The 16,004-nt window shown below is 42.9% G+C and overlaps 1 protein-coding gene across 1 annotated transcript in view; it reads right to left on the bottom strand.

Moving 5' to 3' along the window:
* The window catches only part of HIC2 (HIC ZBTB transcriptional repressor 2), a 33,848-nt gene that overhangs the window by 6,909 nt on the left and 10,935 nt on the right, over positions 1 to 16,004 (bottom strand). Inside the window, exon 3 of the mRNA XM_009966437.3 lies at positions 2,063 to 2,206. The gene's annotated coding sequence lies outside the window, so the exon portion shown is untranslated. The remainder of the gene's footprint in view (positions 1 to 2,062; positions 2,207 to 16,004) is intronic.

Here is a 16,004-nt window from a genome sequence, read left to right as displayed (position 1 = left end):
AAAGCTTTGCAAGCTAAAAGCCGATAGCGTTTTCATAGGTAGTATTGCCCAAGGAGTTGGGTAACTGAGAGCTGCTGTGCCCAGCCTGGGGCACACTGTGATCCCATGGGCATGAAGATTGTGCAGAACATACAGACTACTCCGGGAGCTGAGCTGCTCTCACTACAAAGCAGGAAAAACTTAATTTTCTCTCAATTTCCACAAAGACTCTGAACGTCACAGAAAATTAGATTAACAAAGTACAGGAGAAGAGAAATCCCTTCACCCCTTTAAATAGTATAAAATCTACATATTCACTACAGATTTTATTATCTTTAATATCACTAAATCTCCTTCTCAAAGTAATTGCTGAATGAATGCTAAATGTGTTATCTTGGCAACCTCTGGCAGGAGATGCTATTTGATTTCGTCTCTGAGTTATAGATTGCAGCATATGAATATTGTTTACCTTTTAAGAAGCAACACCAGTGAAGCAAAGAATCAATCAAAAACAGATCTAAGGAATCACTCATTTCACGTAGAGGATTTGTGGATGGATGAGAAGGCTAGACACCGAGCACCTGAACAGTGAACTAACAGTACTGCAGATAAAAACCAACAAATAGATTAGATGTGATGTATCAAATTAGATGCTGTTAAAGCATTAGCCTACTGTTCATGTTATCATATACCTACGAAAAGACAGTGGCCTGCTTACTTATTTCTCCATCTTCCCAAGCAGTTGTGCTGCATGGAGCAGACACTGCTGCAGTGAGCATGGGGAAGAACAAGACAAAATTAAATCGTTTCCTACATTGCTCTTTCCCACCAGTTTACTTCTGACATTTAAACTGCTGTGTCCAGCTGCTACTGGACCTGGGTGAAACCAAAACAGATGCCTTCTGCACCCTTCAGTTTCAGATGAACTAACTTTTCTAGAGCATTTGGGAAGCACCGGGAAGAGAGCTTTCCTGTTGCTTACTGGCTCATCTGATCTTGCTCTCCCCACATCCCAACAGAACCTATTTCCAAGACTCTCCAAAGGTATAGGTAAAGTGGGCTTTCATGGCCACTAACCTTCGCCCCAGGAGCTGCAGTTGGCAGGTCATTAGCCCATGCCTTGTAAAGGTATTCACATTCCAGAGCAGCAGAGGCACAGGGAGGAATGCAGGAACTGTGTTAGCCCAAACGGTTGCCTATCCCCAGCATCTGTGAGCAAGCAGACAGCAGAACTCAGCAGCAGAGGCAAGAACATGCGTTTTCATCATTGGCAGTGGAGCAGCAAAAGCTCTGTGAGGTGGGCTCAAGCAGCAAACAGGATGCAGCACCCTCATTTTTATCACAGGAATATATATCTCTTACTTCAAAATAGGTAATACCAACATGTCAAATTACTTGGGGAGAGACCTGCAGAGCTGGGGAAGGGAGAGAAAGCGACATGCAGGACAGAGCAGGATGAGCGGCTGATGTTGCAGGTGTGGACATGGAAAGGAGAAGGAGAATGGAGGATCACCTAGAAGAGCATACCACATCAACAAACTTAAAGTGGCCCTTGTTTAGTTTGTTACATTCCAATTAGTGCCAGGCAGAGCTGCCCTCCCAGCGCCCTGAAGCAATTCTTGCTGGAGTCCCACAGAAACGTATAGCTTTGCTTATGGACACAAGCACTTGTTAAGGGTATAGCTTTGCTTACGGACACAAGCACCTGTTTGGTACCTCTGTGCGGCAACGTTTGGACATTAAGTACATGGGCAATACATGCTCAACTGCTACCAGCTCCTGGCCCAAAAAGGAGAGAAGAAAAAGAGTCAGATGATTTCCCAGTCCCTTCTATTTCCTGTTACAGAATAACAAGGAGAGCCTGACATGGCTAGGCCCTTCTCTATTGTGTGGCAAACTGCCCAGGGAAGGGGAATCTCCATGGGTGAAAAGGGAAAAGGCCCTGTGTGCATGAAAGCACTAACATCAGGAGAGCAAAGTGATTTCCAGTCAGTGCAAGGCTGCAGCAAAGCAGGTACACCTTGCTATACAAGCTGAGACTACGAGCAGTAGAATGCAGATTAACCGCTTGGTTGCCGCTTACCATGCCAGGTACATTGGGCTAAAGGCACCTCCATCCAGTGCTGCCCGACGTGCCAGGTACATCCCATGATGTTCCATTGAAATCACAACAGGCCATCAATAGAACGTGGCTGCACGGATGCAGAATGGAGAACCAGCAGGGACGCTGTTAAATGCAATTAAAAAACTGCAATCAAAATTGAAACGTACATTTTAAAATGGCCACCTGCCTTAAATACGTAACTACTAGAACAACCTCCCCTCCACCCATCTCCCCAGAACTGCTGAACTGCGACGGAAACAGGGCAGAAGGTCTCTGCAAGTTTCTTGATGACTGTTTCTGGCCGCCTCCATTCAGGACTCCCAACAGCACTGAGCTTCAGGGGGATCAGTCCATATATACCCAAGAACAGCAGATCCCAGGACGTCTGCACCAGCTTCCTTCTGCCCAGAAATTCAGGCAGCTAAATATCACCATTTAGAAATGCCTCTACAACAAGAAAAGCCTGGCGCCGGAGCTTCATGGTCTTGTTCCCCACACAGTACAGGCAATGGAAGAAACACTTAAATGCTGATCCTTTGTGTTGTCCCCATTTCCCTGTCCCCCTTCCCAAGCTTTGAAATCCTGCTCTTCTAGAGATGTTGTGGCTTTGAGGCAGGCTGGGTCCTTTGGCTTTTGTTACATCAGTGGTGCAAGACAGGAAAAGAAAATACTGTATACCCTTTCCTATTTATAATGATACTTCACTGATAATTTATTCTGCGTTCTTGTAGACTGAAGATCAAGTTGATTCATGGTGAACTGCAGCTGGTACAAGAGTCGCAAAACTTAAGATCTATAATTCCACCCTTCCCTGCCCAAAGGAAAAGGAGACGACATCTTTTCCATGTCTGGGAAAGGCATGTCCCACAAATACACTCAGCTTGTTAAACCTAGGGTATTCTCTGCAGTGTATATTCTCCTTCCCCCAGAGTTCCTGTAATCAGCTCCAGCAGGATTATCAAGGAGAATAGTCTTAGGGCAGATGATAAGTACAGGTCCCTCTCTACAAGTGATGCTGCCCCCGTGAAACAAAACAAAACAAAACAAAACTAAACCAACCACACACAAAAAAAAAAAAAAAAAAAAAAAAAAAAAAGAACAGAAATAAGCCTGCAGTCTCATGTGGATTTAAAATAGGTTTTTAGACCCTCATGGCAGAGTGAAACTTCTGCACAGCTCTTGTCACATTGATGGCTGCATGCCTCCAGCTGTGCTTCTGGAGACAGAATTCTTACATTTAAAAAGTTAGAAGAATATTGATTATAATTTCATCCTTAAAAGATATAAGGCCAAATGAAAAAGACTTACAATAATTAATATAGTTGGATGAGAGAGAATGTAAAGGAGGACACAGACCTGGGAAACAGAAAGCATCTTCATGAAAAAAACACTGAATATAAGGAGATAGTTCTTCATTCTTCCTGGACATCTGCTGGGCTCAGGCCCAGGACAGTGTTCCCATCATTCCCACCTGCATGCTTATCCCCACAATTCTGTAACTAAACCCCTTTCACACTGAACTAATAGGTCTTTTGTATTCAGATCGCCCTGTTTTGACTGCTATAGGCTGAAGATTTTTAAATCTTGTCAATACAATGAAGAAGTGAAATGTAAGCAAGTGTTTGCTTACTGACCTGGGCTATGCTGAGCCAAGAGCATTTGCTGAACTAGTCTGAACAGACCACTGCTAGCACGAACAGGCCAACCCACATTTAAATAGCATGCAACTTTAAGCATAACGGGGTTGGAGCCCCTGGGATTTGGAGCTCCCCCCTCTCCAAGAGATCACACACTCCAGACTGCATATGAGCAACATACTACTGGCTGCATCTGCCAGCATAAGGACTCTGCAAAACACTTAGCAATACTCTGTTTAAGAGAGACTGAATGCCGCATAAAGGTATTTCTTGGACAGCAGCTCAAACGCAGATTTACACCCAGATTACAGCAATTTGCTTCTTGCTTCGGTGAAACAAGAAGCTCTTCTCCAGAGTTGTATTTCCCCTCTAGGGCAGACATTAGCAGAGAACTGCTTAAAACAAAGGTGTTTCCTACTGTTAGAACATCACACTGCAGCCAGAAATTAAGCTTCCTGCCAGTTCCTAAACTGAGCCTTTATATACTTATTTTCACTGCTGACATGGAGGAGCCTAAGACTACCCAAACCCTTTAATGGGAGGAGAAGAAGAAAGGCATGGACACTGCAGATCTTGTCAAGCAGAGCCAGGCACTAAAAATTCCTGCATATCTGCAGAGTACAGTTGATCTCAGGAACACAGCAGTGGCACAAACCAAATGAAGCCTCAGAAGCTAGTGAGCAGCAACAGATGTTGGGCTTTTCTGCAGCTCTGCAACAACTGAGTAAGCTCCCTTCCAACTGTACCTGTATTGCAAGTAGTAAAGGCAGCTCTGATATCCCACGCTAATCTAAGGATTCCTTATTGCACTAAAATACTTACATATTCAGTGGAGTAGCTCAGCCCACACAGGGAGGAAGGATACCCATCCACCAGTTAAGGCTCCTTTGGTATGCAAAATTCCTCTGTTTCCCAGCTACCTTTGAGCCTTGATGTACAGAATTCTCCCTTTACAATGCAAGAATTTAGGACATTACTAAAGGATTGTTGCTACCTCCCAGCTAACTCTAGAGAGTGTTAGACAGAATCCACAACCTTATGAATTACATGGAGTGAGAAGATGCTTCTGGTCTAAAGTTGGGCCCTGTCCTTCAGCATGGTAGGCCACAGTTGGACAGGGGGGCACAGGGTGGCAGTGTCATGCTGAGCATTGCTCTGGGGGCAAGAGCACACAGCATGCTGGTGAAGAAGGAACGTCTTGACCCTTTTCCAACTGAGACTGTTTTCCAGCACCCTCCCAGTTGCAGCACTGCTTTAGGGCTCTGAGTCACCAAAGGTACAAGCTGATAGCCAGGTTGTGAAATGCAGCAATACTGGAGCAAATGCATGGCCCTTTCAGCTGTCCCTACAACTGGGGAGGGATCTCCAGGACAGGGATGAGGCAGACGGCTGGGAGTATTAAATCCACTGGTGACTGTGACTCAGACACCATAGTTACAGGGTTTGTTAGAGCAAACAAGACCTCAGAGTACTGGGAGAAATGGGAGAGGGTTTGATAAAGATCCTCCCAATTGGCCTGCTTATTTTTATTTCTTGTGTGGACTCAGCAAACTTTTCTGCAGAGAGAAGCAGTTTGCACGGGAGCATCTGCATACAGAATACTGCTAATATCATGAACTTGTTGCAGTAGTTAACACTGAGCTCCATGCTCAGGGGTGCAGGAAGGACATGGGTAGTAACAGCCTTGGACCAAAATGTCATCTCTCTCACCATGTGTCAGATACCAGTGAGCAGAGAAACAAACTTTGCTGTCTCATATTCTTCTACAAGACCAAATCTTAATCCCTTATCTCATCCATACCTACAGATGCAGTTCTCCCTAATAGAAATAAACAGTGCCTTAAATATAGCACCTTTTGTACTTTATCCACCGTTTTTTCCCTTTTTTTTTTTTTTCTGTTCCTCCCAAGAACTGACCACATACTCAGCCCTGTACTTCCCTGAGAAATCATTCTCTCTAAGCTTCTAAGACTTCAGTGAAGTCTTTCAAGCAAACCACTGTTTAAGAGTTGGTCCTGGCAATATCAAGACTGTACTGCCTGCCAAACATCCCCCCAAATCAGATGCTTAACTGACCACCCTGAACCCTCATATACTTGATTCTTTGTAACCACCAAAAAGAGTCTCTGCAAGTCAGAGCTTGACAAATGAGAGGATGCCAGAAAGCCACTATTGCTTGTAAAAGCATAAGGCCTAACAGACTCCAAGTTTTGCAAACTGTCTGCATTGTATCCAAATCTATCCAAATTGAAGGTAACCAAAGGAGAAAGCAAGGTTTACTCATTTTCAAAATTATTTGTTTCCTGGGCTGCCTCTCCTCAACCACTACTTCTCATTTTGACTGTTTCGTTCCCTTGTCTTCTTCACTGAAGGCTTTAGACTTTCTTTAAACTCAGCTAACAGGCTGGACCTCACATACGCTTCCAAAATATACCTCTTCCCTGCATGGCTCCCATCCTGCCATCTTTATCCTGCAGCACTGTACAACAGTGGTTCAGGGCTGCAGGTATCACATGTGCATTTGGCCAGCCTTCTGTCAGACAGTTTCTCAGCTTTGGGGATTACAGCCCCAGACACGTTATGAAAGGCAGCCCAGCAAAGTCATGGGGTGTTGGAAACTTTGCTACAATCCAAAGCACAGGATCTTCCTCCTTTCCTTCCCTACACACTATTCTTGTCAATGCCAAGGATTTTCTGGCAGTCCTCAAAACACAAATTACAGGCTCTTGTCACAAATCAAGACTTAAAACATCTCTCCATTTTAAAAAAGTGGAAAGGGAAGAGCAATGCAGAGGGGAAGGTACTTTCGCCCAAGATTTGCTTTTGAAAAGGGGATTGGCAGCTTGTGCATGTGCTTCACCCTGTAATCTGAAAGCTCCTCAGGACAGGACCCCTAGAAGCATTTTATGCTGAACCATATACACACCCCAGAGCAAAAGAACCAGTGGCTCCCCGCATCCATTTCAGTCTGCTCAGCTTCTCCTAAATCAACACTGCCAGAAGGCAAGACAGCACTATAACAAATTAGCACCATTCACAATTTGTTGAAGTTGCTGTTCCATTGTTTGTTTATTTAAAACGCGCGCTCGAGCACACACACACACATACACACACACGCAAATCAAACTTGCTCTCTGCTGCCATCACCCAAATTCCAGATTTGTAGTCTCAGAGAGAGAGGCAAGCAAAGGCGATGGATTAAACCCATGCAGAGCAACAGTCGCTGCACTGGGACTCTGCTTGCATTTTGCTCTTTCACTACAAGCAGAACAAAAGAATGCCCACACTGTTCCAGGCTGGAAGACCACTGTGTCAAAATCCTTATTTCAGCACTTGACTAGGAAAGTGGTGTTAAGAAAATGAAAGAGCCACAGGCTTGAAAGGACCCAACACTAATAAAACTCTTAGTGCTAATGCTATTTATGAACAGCCAAGGGATAATCTGCACCCCTTATCAACCCACAAGATTATAAAATCTTTAAAATAGGAAACATCTTTTACTTCATAAAGCACTGTATAAGTTTACAAAGCACAATATTAGTGGTAATAAATAATTGTCAAAGTCAAGCAAAGAGGTAGCTGTAAAACCTGAAAAAGTACCGCTGTTCCCATTTCATTCTGAGCTCTGGGTAGTAATAACTGTAGGTTGACTGGTTGTTCTGACCTGGTTTACTCTTATGCACCAATTGGTTTTTACTTTAAGAGATTATTTGGGAAATGTGCTGTGCTTTTATTTACACTGGAGAAATTAATGTTTTATCATGAGGTGATCACGGCAAGGGTGATTTTAAAGAGCTGTAGTAGATTCTTATCCTTCTACCAAATACAGTCTAATTTGCTAGCATGTATCACTGTGCCAGCGATGATTTCTTTACACAGCATTTCTATCTGTAGGCACTTACTGCACACAGATCACCCTGCTATCTGAGCAATTGCTCACCAGTTGCATCATGTAGCCTATAGAGACAGCTTCTCTTCCATTTCTCTTGGTTTATATGACACTAAGCTCTGGGCTGCTGCAGGCATAGTTGAAAGGGCAGTAAAGTCAGAATCATTACCTCAAACTACTACATGCTTTTGTTTAGGCGTTTTGTTTTTTGTTGTTTTTTTTTTTTTTTTTTTTAATTTTAGATCAATTTCTCTGGTTTATGCTCTGTTTGCATCTTCTGGCTGCTGTGTCAAGTGCTGACAGCTGCATCACTGAAGCATCTCTGGTAGCCTGGGTTGAGCATGGTTTTGGTTTTTGGACAGGTGAACACTAGATACCACAGTTACCTCCACCAGTCTAACAATAATTAAGGAAATTACTATATTTTATACTTAAATTGAGACCTTTACATGAAACTCTGTGGGTGCCAAAACAAAATTTTATTCTTCAGATAACCCATGATTTATCAAATATTTAAATACTCAAGCTTAAGCATTCAAAAGCTACTCACTTTACATTTGTCACCTAAGGAAATTACTAAACAATTTGTGCATTTATTTCCTGTCAGAAAGACTCAAAGAGCACAACAGAACAGATCACCCTCCTTCTTTCAGCACTGTTAAAACCATCTCATTGGTGACTATTCTCCTCAAGATGGGTGTGGGGGAGTGAAAAGCTGGAGCAGATTCTATTTATAGAAGATAACCTTGGGAAAAACAGGAGGTACCAGAGAAACAGGCATGAGGGGTGAAGTTGTGACAGTACTGAAACTAGCAGGAGACACAGGTGTACCAGGTGTCTGTGCCAGAGAGCTCTGAGAACACAAATGTGGCCGCACCTCCTGCAAGATTTCGGCTTGGCTGGCAGGTTTCATAGGCACCCAGATGAGAATTCACAGAGACAATTCCCATATTTAAAAGCTTGAGCAAGAGTTTAAAAAAAGCACAGTAAAAGACTATTTTAAAGGTTGCTGGATCATTTCCCATAGAGCTTTTCCCTCTCAGCAAGGAAAGTGGTTAAAGAAAAAACAAAAAACAAAACAACTAAAGCAGAAAACAAAACAAAACAAAAACAAACAAACAAACAAAAACCCCACAAAACAGCCAGAGAGACTGAAACCTCCGTTACACAGATGAAACAACTCAGCAGTTTTATAGCTACATAAATAGGATCAGAATCTGGCCAAAGGAGTAATACATGTGCAAACTACTGCTAACAGCCACAACAAACACTGATACTACACCTTGGACTAGAAGGAAAAAATAAAATTCTTATATCCTTACCACCTCCAGCAGAGCCCACTAATATAACAGCATCAAGAGACTCCCAGATAAGCAAAAAGTATGGTTAGTGAAGCTATGTTTGGACTAAAACCTCTCACTTGGCAATGTGCATTCCCAAACACCTGTATCTAGTATCTAGCTGCTTTCGGTCCCTGGCCCTTGGCTGCCCATTATCCAGCCAGATGCAGTTCTCACAAAGAACGGCTGAATAAATTGTAGCACTGTTATGCCACATTGCAGGTGCCCCAAAACATGCACATCCTGAGGCTCATGAAGTTGTGGAGAGATATTCCTCATTGGCCATAGGGATGTTCTGATGCCATCCAACTTTCTCTGACCCATCAAGTCAGGCCATCTAGGGTTAATCTATTCCCTTCTCCAGGCATTTTCTTGGCAGGCACCTCACTCAAAGAATGTGTTTTAACAGCAGGAAAACCACCCCAAAATCCAAAACCAAACAGTCAACTCCTGTAAAGAATCTGAATTGGTGACATAGGTGGTATCCTTCTCATCACAAGGTATCCTCCATCATGGATGCTAACAAGGCTTTCCCACACGTTCTTTCTCTGCTACCTCAGTGTAAGATGCCTGACAATAATCCTAACTCCCCAAACCCTTCCAGGACCAGTTGTTGCAAATACAGACCCATTCCAGACAATTAAAGTCTTATAACAGGGTATGTAATGTAAAAGCCCGTTTAATCTTGTACAGGCAAGAAAGAGCAGGGACTGCCTGTAGAAAAATTAAAAAGTATATAGTAATTCATCAAATTGATTTAATACAGCCAGCTGCATGTGAGAATGCTGGCCCAGGCAGAAATAGTCCCAGTAGTATGCATTTGCTTACAAATAGGCAAGGTGCTTTGGCACAGCTACTGCATCCTTTGAAAAAGTTGGTTTTGACATTTTGGGAAAGGACTTGTATTTTCCAGCTGCTCTCTAAGCAGGAGGTAATTCAGTGAACACACCCAAGACCTGCAGCAGACACCACTCTAAAATTTGTCTTCATTATGTTCTAATTTTCACATAACTGAATTATTTGCAATAGTCAGAAAAAAAGTGCTGATGAAATTTTTCACATTTCTAAAAATGGAGGAAAGGTCAGGAAAGCACTGTTACGCATAATTTGTTCTTTCTCTAGCAATAGCCATCGAGAGTGCTGGACCAGGGTTTACCACTCACATTTTCCCTGTTATTCTTGAGTCAACAAATTAAATATGGGTGTCAGGTTTGGTGGGTTTCAGAACAAAAGGTGTATTGGAAGGGGGGCATTTTTGTGAGTTTTTTTAAAGACAGCTATTCATAACAAGCAGTGAAATTGTTGAGAAAATAAATTTTGCTTTGTCATCTTACAAATATTACTTCTTCCCCCTAGAAGAGACTGGGTGTCACTGAGAGATACGCAAAGCTTCAGGCAGGACTAACAACTGTGCTGAAATTTATTAAGGTGACAAAAAATGACCAGCGAGTTGGGGTCTTTCAAGAGGATGAATGGCACAGCAGAAATTCTTAGTCATGCTAGCTTTCTTCATAGGTAGTTTTTATTATTATTAGAATAAAACTTTTGTCTTTATAAAAGTATGGTTATTAAAAACGTAAAGCACACTAGAACTTCAGAAAGGAGCCATCTCTCTTGTGAAAGAATGGATGATTATTATCATCCACTTTTTCCTTTAACTTAATTTTTATTATCATAAGAAGTATAAAAAGATCTCTTGTATTAATTTTGGTTTTAATTGATCATATTACTTAAAGAATTTAGGGAAAAATCTAAGAATCTGCAGAAGGGTTTGTTGGAGGGAAGATTAGAAAGAAAAACCTCATAAAAACAACCCCACTCCCCTCCAAACACAAGGTCTGTTCCTGTGCTGCACATGAACACTAATGCCCTTTTGCCTCCCCATGAGAGAAACAAATGCAAAGATCTGGCATAAAAGGCTTGGAAGACACTGCATTCAGTTGGACACATGGTGGGGTGGTGCTGGGAAGCAAAGAAGCAGCTGAAATTATATGGGAATAACAACAACATTCACAGAAGTTCCCCTTGGATACATGTCAGCATGTGGGAATGATGGATTAAGATTGAGTATTTGCATTTCCTAGTCAGATGCCAAGATATCAAAGCTGGCACGCTAAGGTGTTCTGCCGTTCCTTGAAGAGAGTCTCCAGCTGTCAACACTGCATGTGTACAGAGCTCTTCTGCTTGCAAGTATATCTCTTTCTCTAATAGCACATACATTTTTAATTTTTTAAAATATGTGATCTACGTTAATGCTCATAAAAGTGAAGGATTAACAGCTACAGTGTAGCACAGGCAGCTGGGCAAGCTCTGCTGACAGATCCCTGCCAACACAATCAACCCCAAATTAATCCTGCACTGTGCTCCCACCCACACACAGCAAGCAGGTAGGGCCATAGTGCCAACTTCTTCAGTCAACATATAAGAGCAAAGAAGTGCCATGTTATTACCTCTTCTTCTAAAGGCCACAGTACAGCATTTTGATCTTTGCATACAATGAGCCCATAGACACCTGAACAATTAGAGTTCAGGACTGAATCCTCTGTCAGACTTGGTTTTTACAGTAAGACATAGCACTGCTGCATCATTGCCCTCTGCAACAGACTTCAGTGCTTTTATGTTTCGTTTTTTCAAAGCCAACATTAACATTTCCTTTAATATATTATTTCCCATTACTCTCCCAGCTGAAAAAACAAAACAAAACAAAACATCACAGAGAAATAGATCCATCATTACAGATGATGAGGCATCATGATCTGTTTTAGCCCATCCAAGTCAGGGCCACCACTGAAAAGGTTAGGTCTTGCCCTTTTCCTGCATCAGCCCTGGTCTGGCTCAGCCTTACAGCCTCATGGTCTTCAGGGGTAGTTGCAGCAGAGCAGGCAGGAAAGCACAGGCAAGGACCAGGTACACTCATCAAAGCTGGCTGTAAAGCCAAATCCCATGTGTCAGAGGTCACAGTAGTAATTGAGGATTGTGCTTCAAACTCTGAAACATCCTCCAGTGCCCAGGAAGGCTGCTGGCAGTAGGTGAAAGATGGTGGTTAGACAAAGGAACAGCGAAGAAAAGAAAGTTCTTACAAATTATTACTGGCACTGTGTGGTGTATGTGCAATGAGAAGATGGAGCAGAGCAGCACCTGGACCAGGAGGAGCTTCTCTCCCATAGATTGAAGAACAGAAGGGAATACTTCTGCCTGCCTTTGGGCCTGAAATTCTCCTGACACTCCAGCTTGCATAGTCAGAAGTGAGATCAATGCCTAACTACATGAGATGCTTCCACTTTGTAACAATCTTAATTTCTACATGCTTAATAGTTGTTGACTTCCTCACTTGGAATTTTGTAACAGCCCAGCAAGAATGAAAGTTTAGAGGTTTTCCCAAAAGTCCCCAAAACGCATCAGAAACTGGAATCTGCTTCAAGGCTGCAGTATGTTGTCTCAGCAGATTCAGTGGGTAACAAGGTCTTCTGAAAAAAAGTGTAGTAAATGTTTCTGCCTGGACTTGCCAAAAGACCTTAATGCAAATACAACTCCAGGAAAATTAGGGTGGACTCTAGTGGCTGCCTCCCCCTCAGGGTTTTGGTTGGTTGGTTGTTTTTTTGTCGTCGTTGTTTTCTTCAATCCTGATGAAATTCATTATGGCTGCATTTAAACTGAGGTTGTGATTTAAGTTTTCCAAAGCAGGCAGGGCAGGTTTGAAAGCCTGATATATCAGAGTTTATGTGCTTCCTGAAGAACTAGGGTAGTTGCAGAGCCTTCCCCAAGGGGTGCCTGGTTGTCCCCTCACCCCCTTGACATGCTTGCTGTCACACAGGCCACTGGATTCCTGGCAAGTTGAGCAGGCTTGCTCCTTACAACCAAGCAGCCCCGAATTCAAGCATGCCAGTACTTTCCTTGAAGGTATTTACAGTTTACTTTTTAGTGCTACTTTAAGTTCAAAGGGGCTAGTAAAGCCCCATTAAGGCATTTACATCAAACTGGTTAGTTAATTATCCTGTTGCAGGCTTTAAATTAGCAATTTATAACCCCTTCCCTAGAGATGCCAGTATTTGGAAATAACTCAGCTGGGATGTTTTGCAGGGTGCAGTTAAGGAAAAAAAAAAGCCCCCTCAACCCAGCCACACACACATGCCCTCCTCCCCCAAAAAACAGCCAAACAAAAAACAACAAAACCCCAACCAAAACCAGAATAAATCTCCTGACAGTTTTTGGTTGGAAATCGATTAACTCTGGGAGAATCCAGTAGGGACAGGGGTGGGAGAGAGCCCACCATTACCAGCTAGCAAGGATAGTGAGGCCATGTCTACCTTAGACCATGAAGCAAAATGCAGTGATGTGCAGAGATACAAAGGTAGCCTGTGAGGCAGCACAGCTAAATGAGGATGATGCTTCCCCTACAATGAGATAGTCTGCTTCTTAGTATCATAATCAAAAGTATGTTCATATTCATATGTACAAAAATTTGCCTACCCACAAGGAAGCCTTTGGGGCTGGTCAAACTGTGACTAACAGCATACAGAGACTAAAGGGGACTGTGGGTTTTGGTCAGCACCTCTGCTCACCTGGGCAGGCAAAAAGGCTCTTGCCACACTGCAGCCATCTTTCAGGCTAGGATTAACAAGATTCAGATTTATATCCCATTGCCATAAGGGTCAATGACCTGCTCACAGTGAGCCTGCCCCATGGGCCAGGTGAGGCTGGAGCCAAGGAGTTTCCATCCCCAGGATCTTCTTCCCTGCCAACAACATTTCATTTCTGAAAAGGAGAATCTGTTGTCCCTGCAGGGTCTGGTTATTCCAGTCCACTCCACTCAGAATTCAAAGCTGTTATAGAAGGGAATAATAACCACCTTCCCCTCTAAATACCTAACTGCCCAAACTAACCAGGTCCTGAGTAAAACGTGTCTCTCACCCTCTCTTTCCTTATTTCCATCAGCCATTATTAATTCTACAAAAAATTGGCATACTGGATGCTTATTGGCAAATTTTATTTAAAAAAGAGATGGGAGGGAAAGACTGTCCAGTTGGTACTATTTTCACACAACAATCTATCAGGCACAGGAGAAATCTTGGCCCCAGTCCTGGAAGCTGTCCCAAACCAAGAAGCACTTAAAACCTCACCAAGAGCAGGAATCCATGGAAAGCAGTGGCATATGGAGTGAGACAGAGGCAAACTATGAGATTCAACTTTAACATCAAAAAAGGCACATAAAAAAATAAATTTGAGAGAAAATTTCCATCCTACTTGAAAGACAAGACAGACAGATAGAATCAAGTCATATGACAGACCCTGTGATTTTTTTTCCCCTCCACTAATACATGCCCTTTTCAACAGAAAAAAAAAAATATCTTCTGCTAAACAAGTGTCAGATTAATTTAAAAAAAGAGAGATAAAAATCTAAGCAAGTTAATTTATTTACACTACACAACCTTGAGAATTATTTTGCATTTGCTGGCTTTTTCTTCTGCATGGAAAATAACCATTTCACAACAATTTTTGGGATGGGGGCAGACAGGAAGAAGAGAGGGAAAGACACTCAGAGATTTCAAACCAAAGGGACAAAATATTTTTGTACAAGATTTGATAAGATGATATCACTTTTATGTGATGTACTACACCAAATTGCAAGACAGAGGCCTTATAATAAAAATACAGGTAAACACAACATAAAATCTAAATTATCTAAAGGACTGAAAAACCCAACCCCAAACATAGATGACATTCTCTGAATTCTCTGCCCTTTCTTGGGAGCAGTTACACCCAAACCATCACTCAGCCCCAGAAGCTGTTCTCTCCTGCTAATCACTCTGGAATCACACACTAAGGTAAAAAAAGTTCAACTGCCAACACTAGCTTGGCCTTTGAAACAGCCTGGTGCTAACAGGTCACAGGATTGCATAATATTAGAGAATTATAAAATAATGTGAAACTGGGGAGAAAGAAGAAAGGAAAGCTCTCCTGTGGATGAATTGAGAGTCTTTCCTGCTCCACCAAAACCTTCCATTTCCAAGGCATGCAATACCCGGGCCTGGGCCTAGAACAGGTGGGTCTCCTTAAATACCTCACATGTCACACTTGTGTCTCATGGATACAGTCCTGCGGGATTATATTAGTACCAGTGCATACCAGCTGTAGCTACCCCCAGTAGTATCCTGTAACTCCTTGCACCGGGGGAGCTGCCCTGCACAGCATGCAGAGCCCCTTGCCACATGACTGACTGGAGACAGACAGCGACCCTGCGGCTGCAGCTTCGGAGCATTTGTGCTCTGGGGGCTGAACCAATTTGGGGACAAGCGCAAGACATTCTCCAAGAGCAGGGACAGGCACTGCCAAGAGAAAGGGACTGGAGGGTTCCGAGTATTCTTTTCTTTCCCTCCTCTGCACTTATTACCAGCAAATTCTCAACTGATTTATGCCAAACAGACACTCTGAGGATCTCCTTTAAATAAAAAAAAAAAAGATGCATGGCTAACAGAGCAAAGCCCACTCAGCCATTCCTGAGCAGAAAACGCTGACAGGGCACAAGGCAGATATGGCTAGTGCAGGATGAAGGAAGGACAAAGGAGAGCGAGCCTCATACATCTCTAAGTCAGTGCAGGACGAGACACCCCTTGGCAATTTCAACCTAATTCTTCACTAAGCCTTGGAGGATACGAGCTGCTAGCCTAAGCAGATGAAAGAGCCAACAAGAAAATTTTTAGGGCAGCAAATGCATTAATGGCATTTTTTGTGTCATCTCTTTATTATCCGTGCCAGTCACGAAAAGAGAAGAGCTACTTTGTTGAGCTATAGCTCTGCATCGCAATACAGAAGTATTCTTCAGCATGAAGAACTGCCCTCATGCCACCCATCATCTCATGAAAGGCATCCTGTAGTACTTAACAGGGAGCCAGAGCACTGATGGATGTACAAAGCTGCTGACCAGGATGCATAGGCTCAGAAGTGGAAGACCACAGGGCCCTATAGAATCCTCCTGTCTTATTTCTCCTTAATAAGGCAAGTGCCTTCATTTTCCAGTAAGCGATTCTTGCAACAGCTTTTAGGAGAGACAGTAC

This window comes from Tyto alba, unplaced genomic scaffold (genome assembly GCF_018691265.1).
Source record: "Tyto alba isolate M040663 unplaced genomic scaffold, T.alba_DEE_v4.0 Super-Scaffold_44, whole genome shotgun sequence".
Taxonomy (NCBI): Eukaryota; Metazoa; Chordata; class Aves; order Strigiformes; family Tytonidae; genus Tyto; species Tyto alba.
Note: the sequence above shows the minus strand (reverse complement) of the source record. Positions and strands in the feature narration are given on the sequence as shown.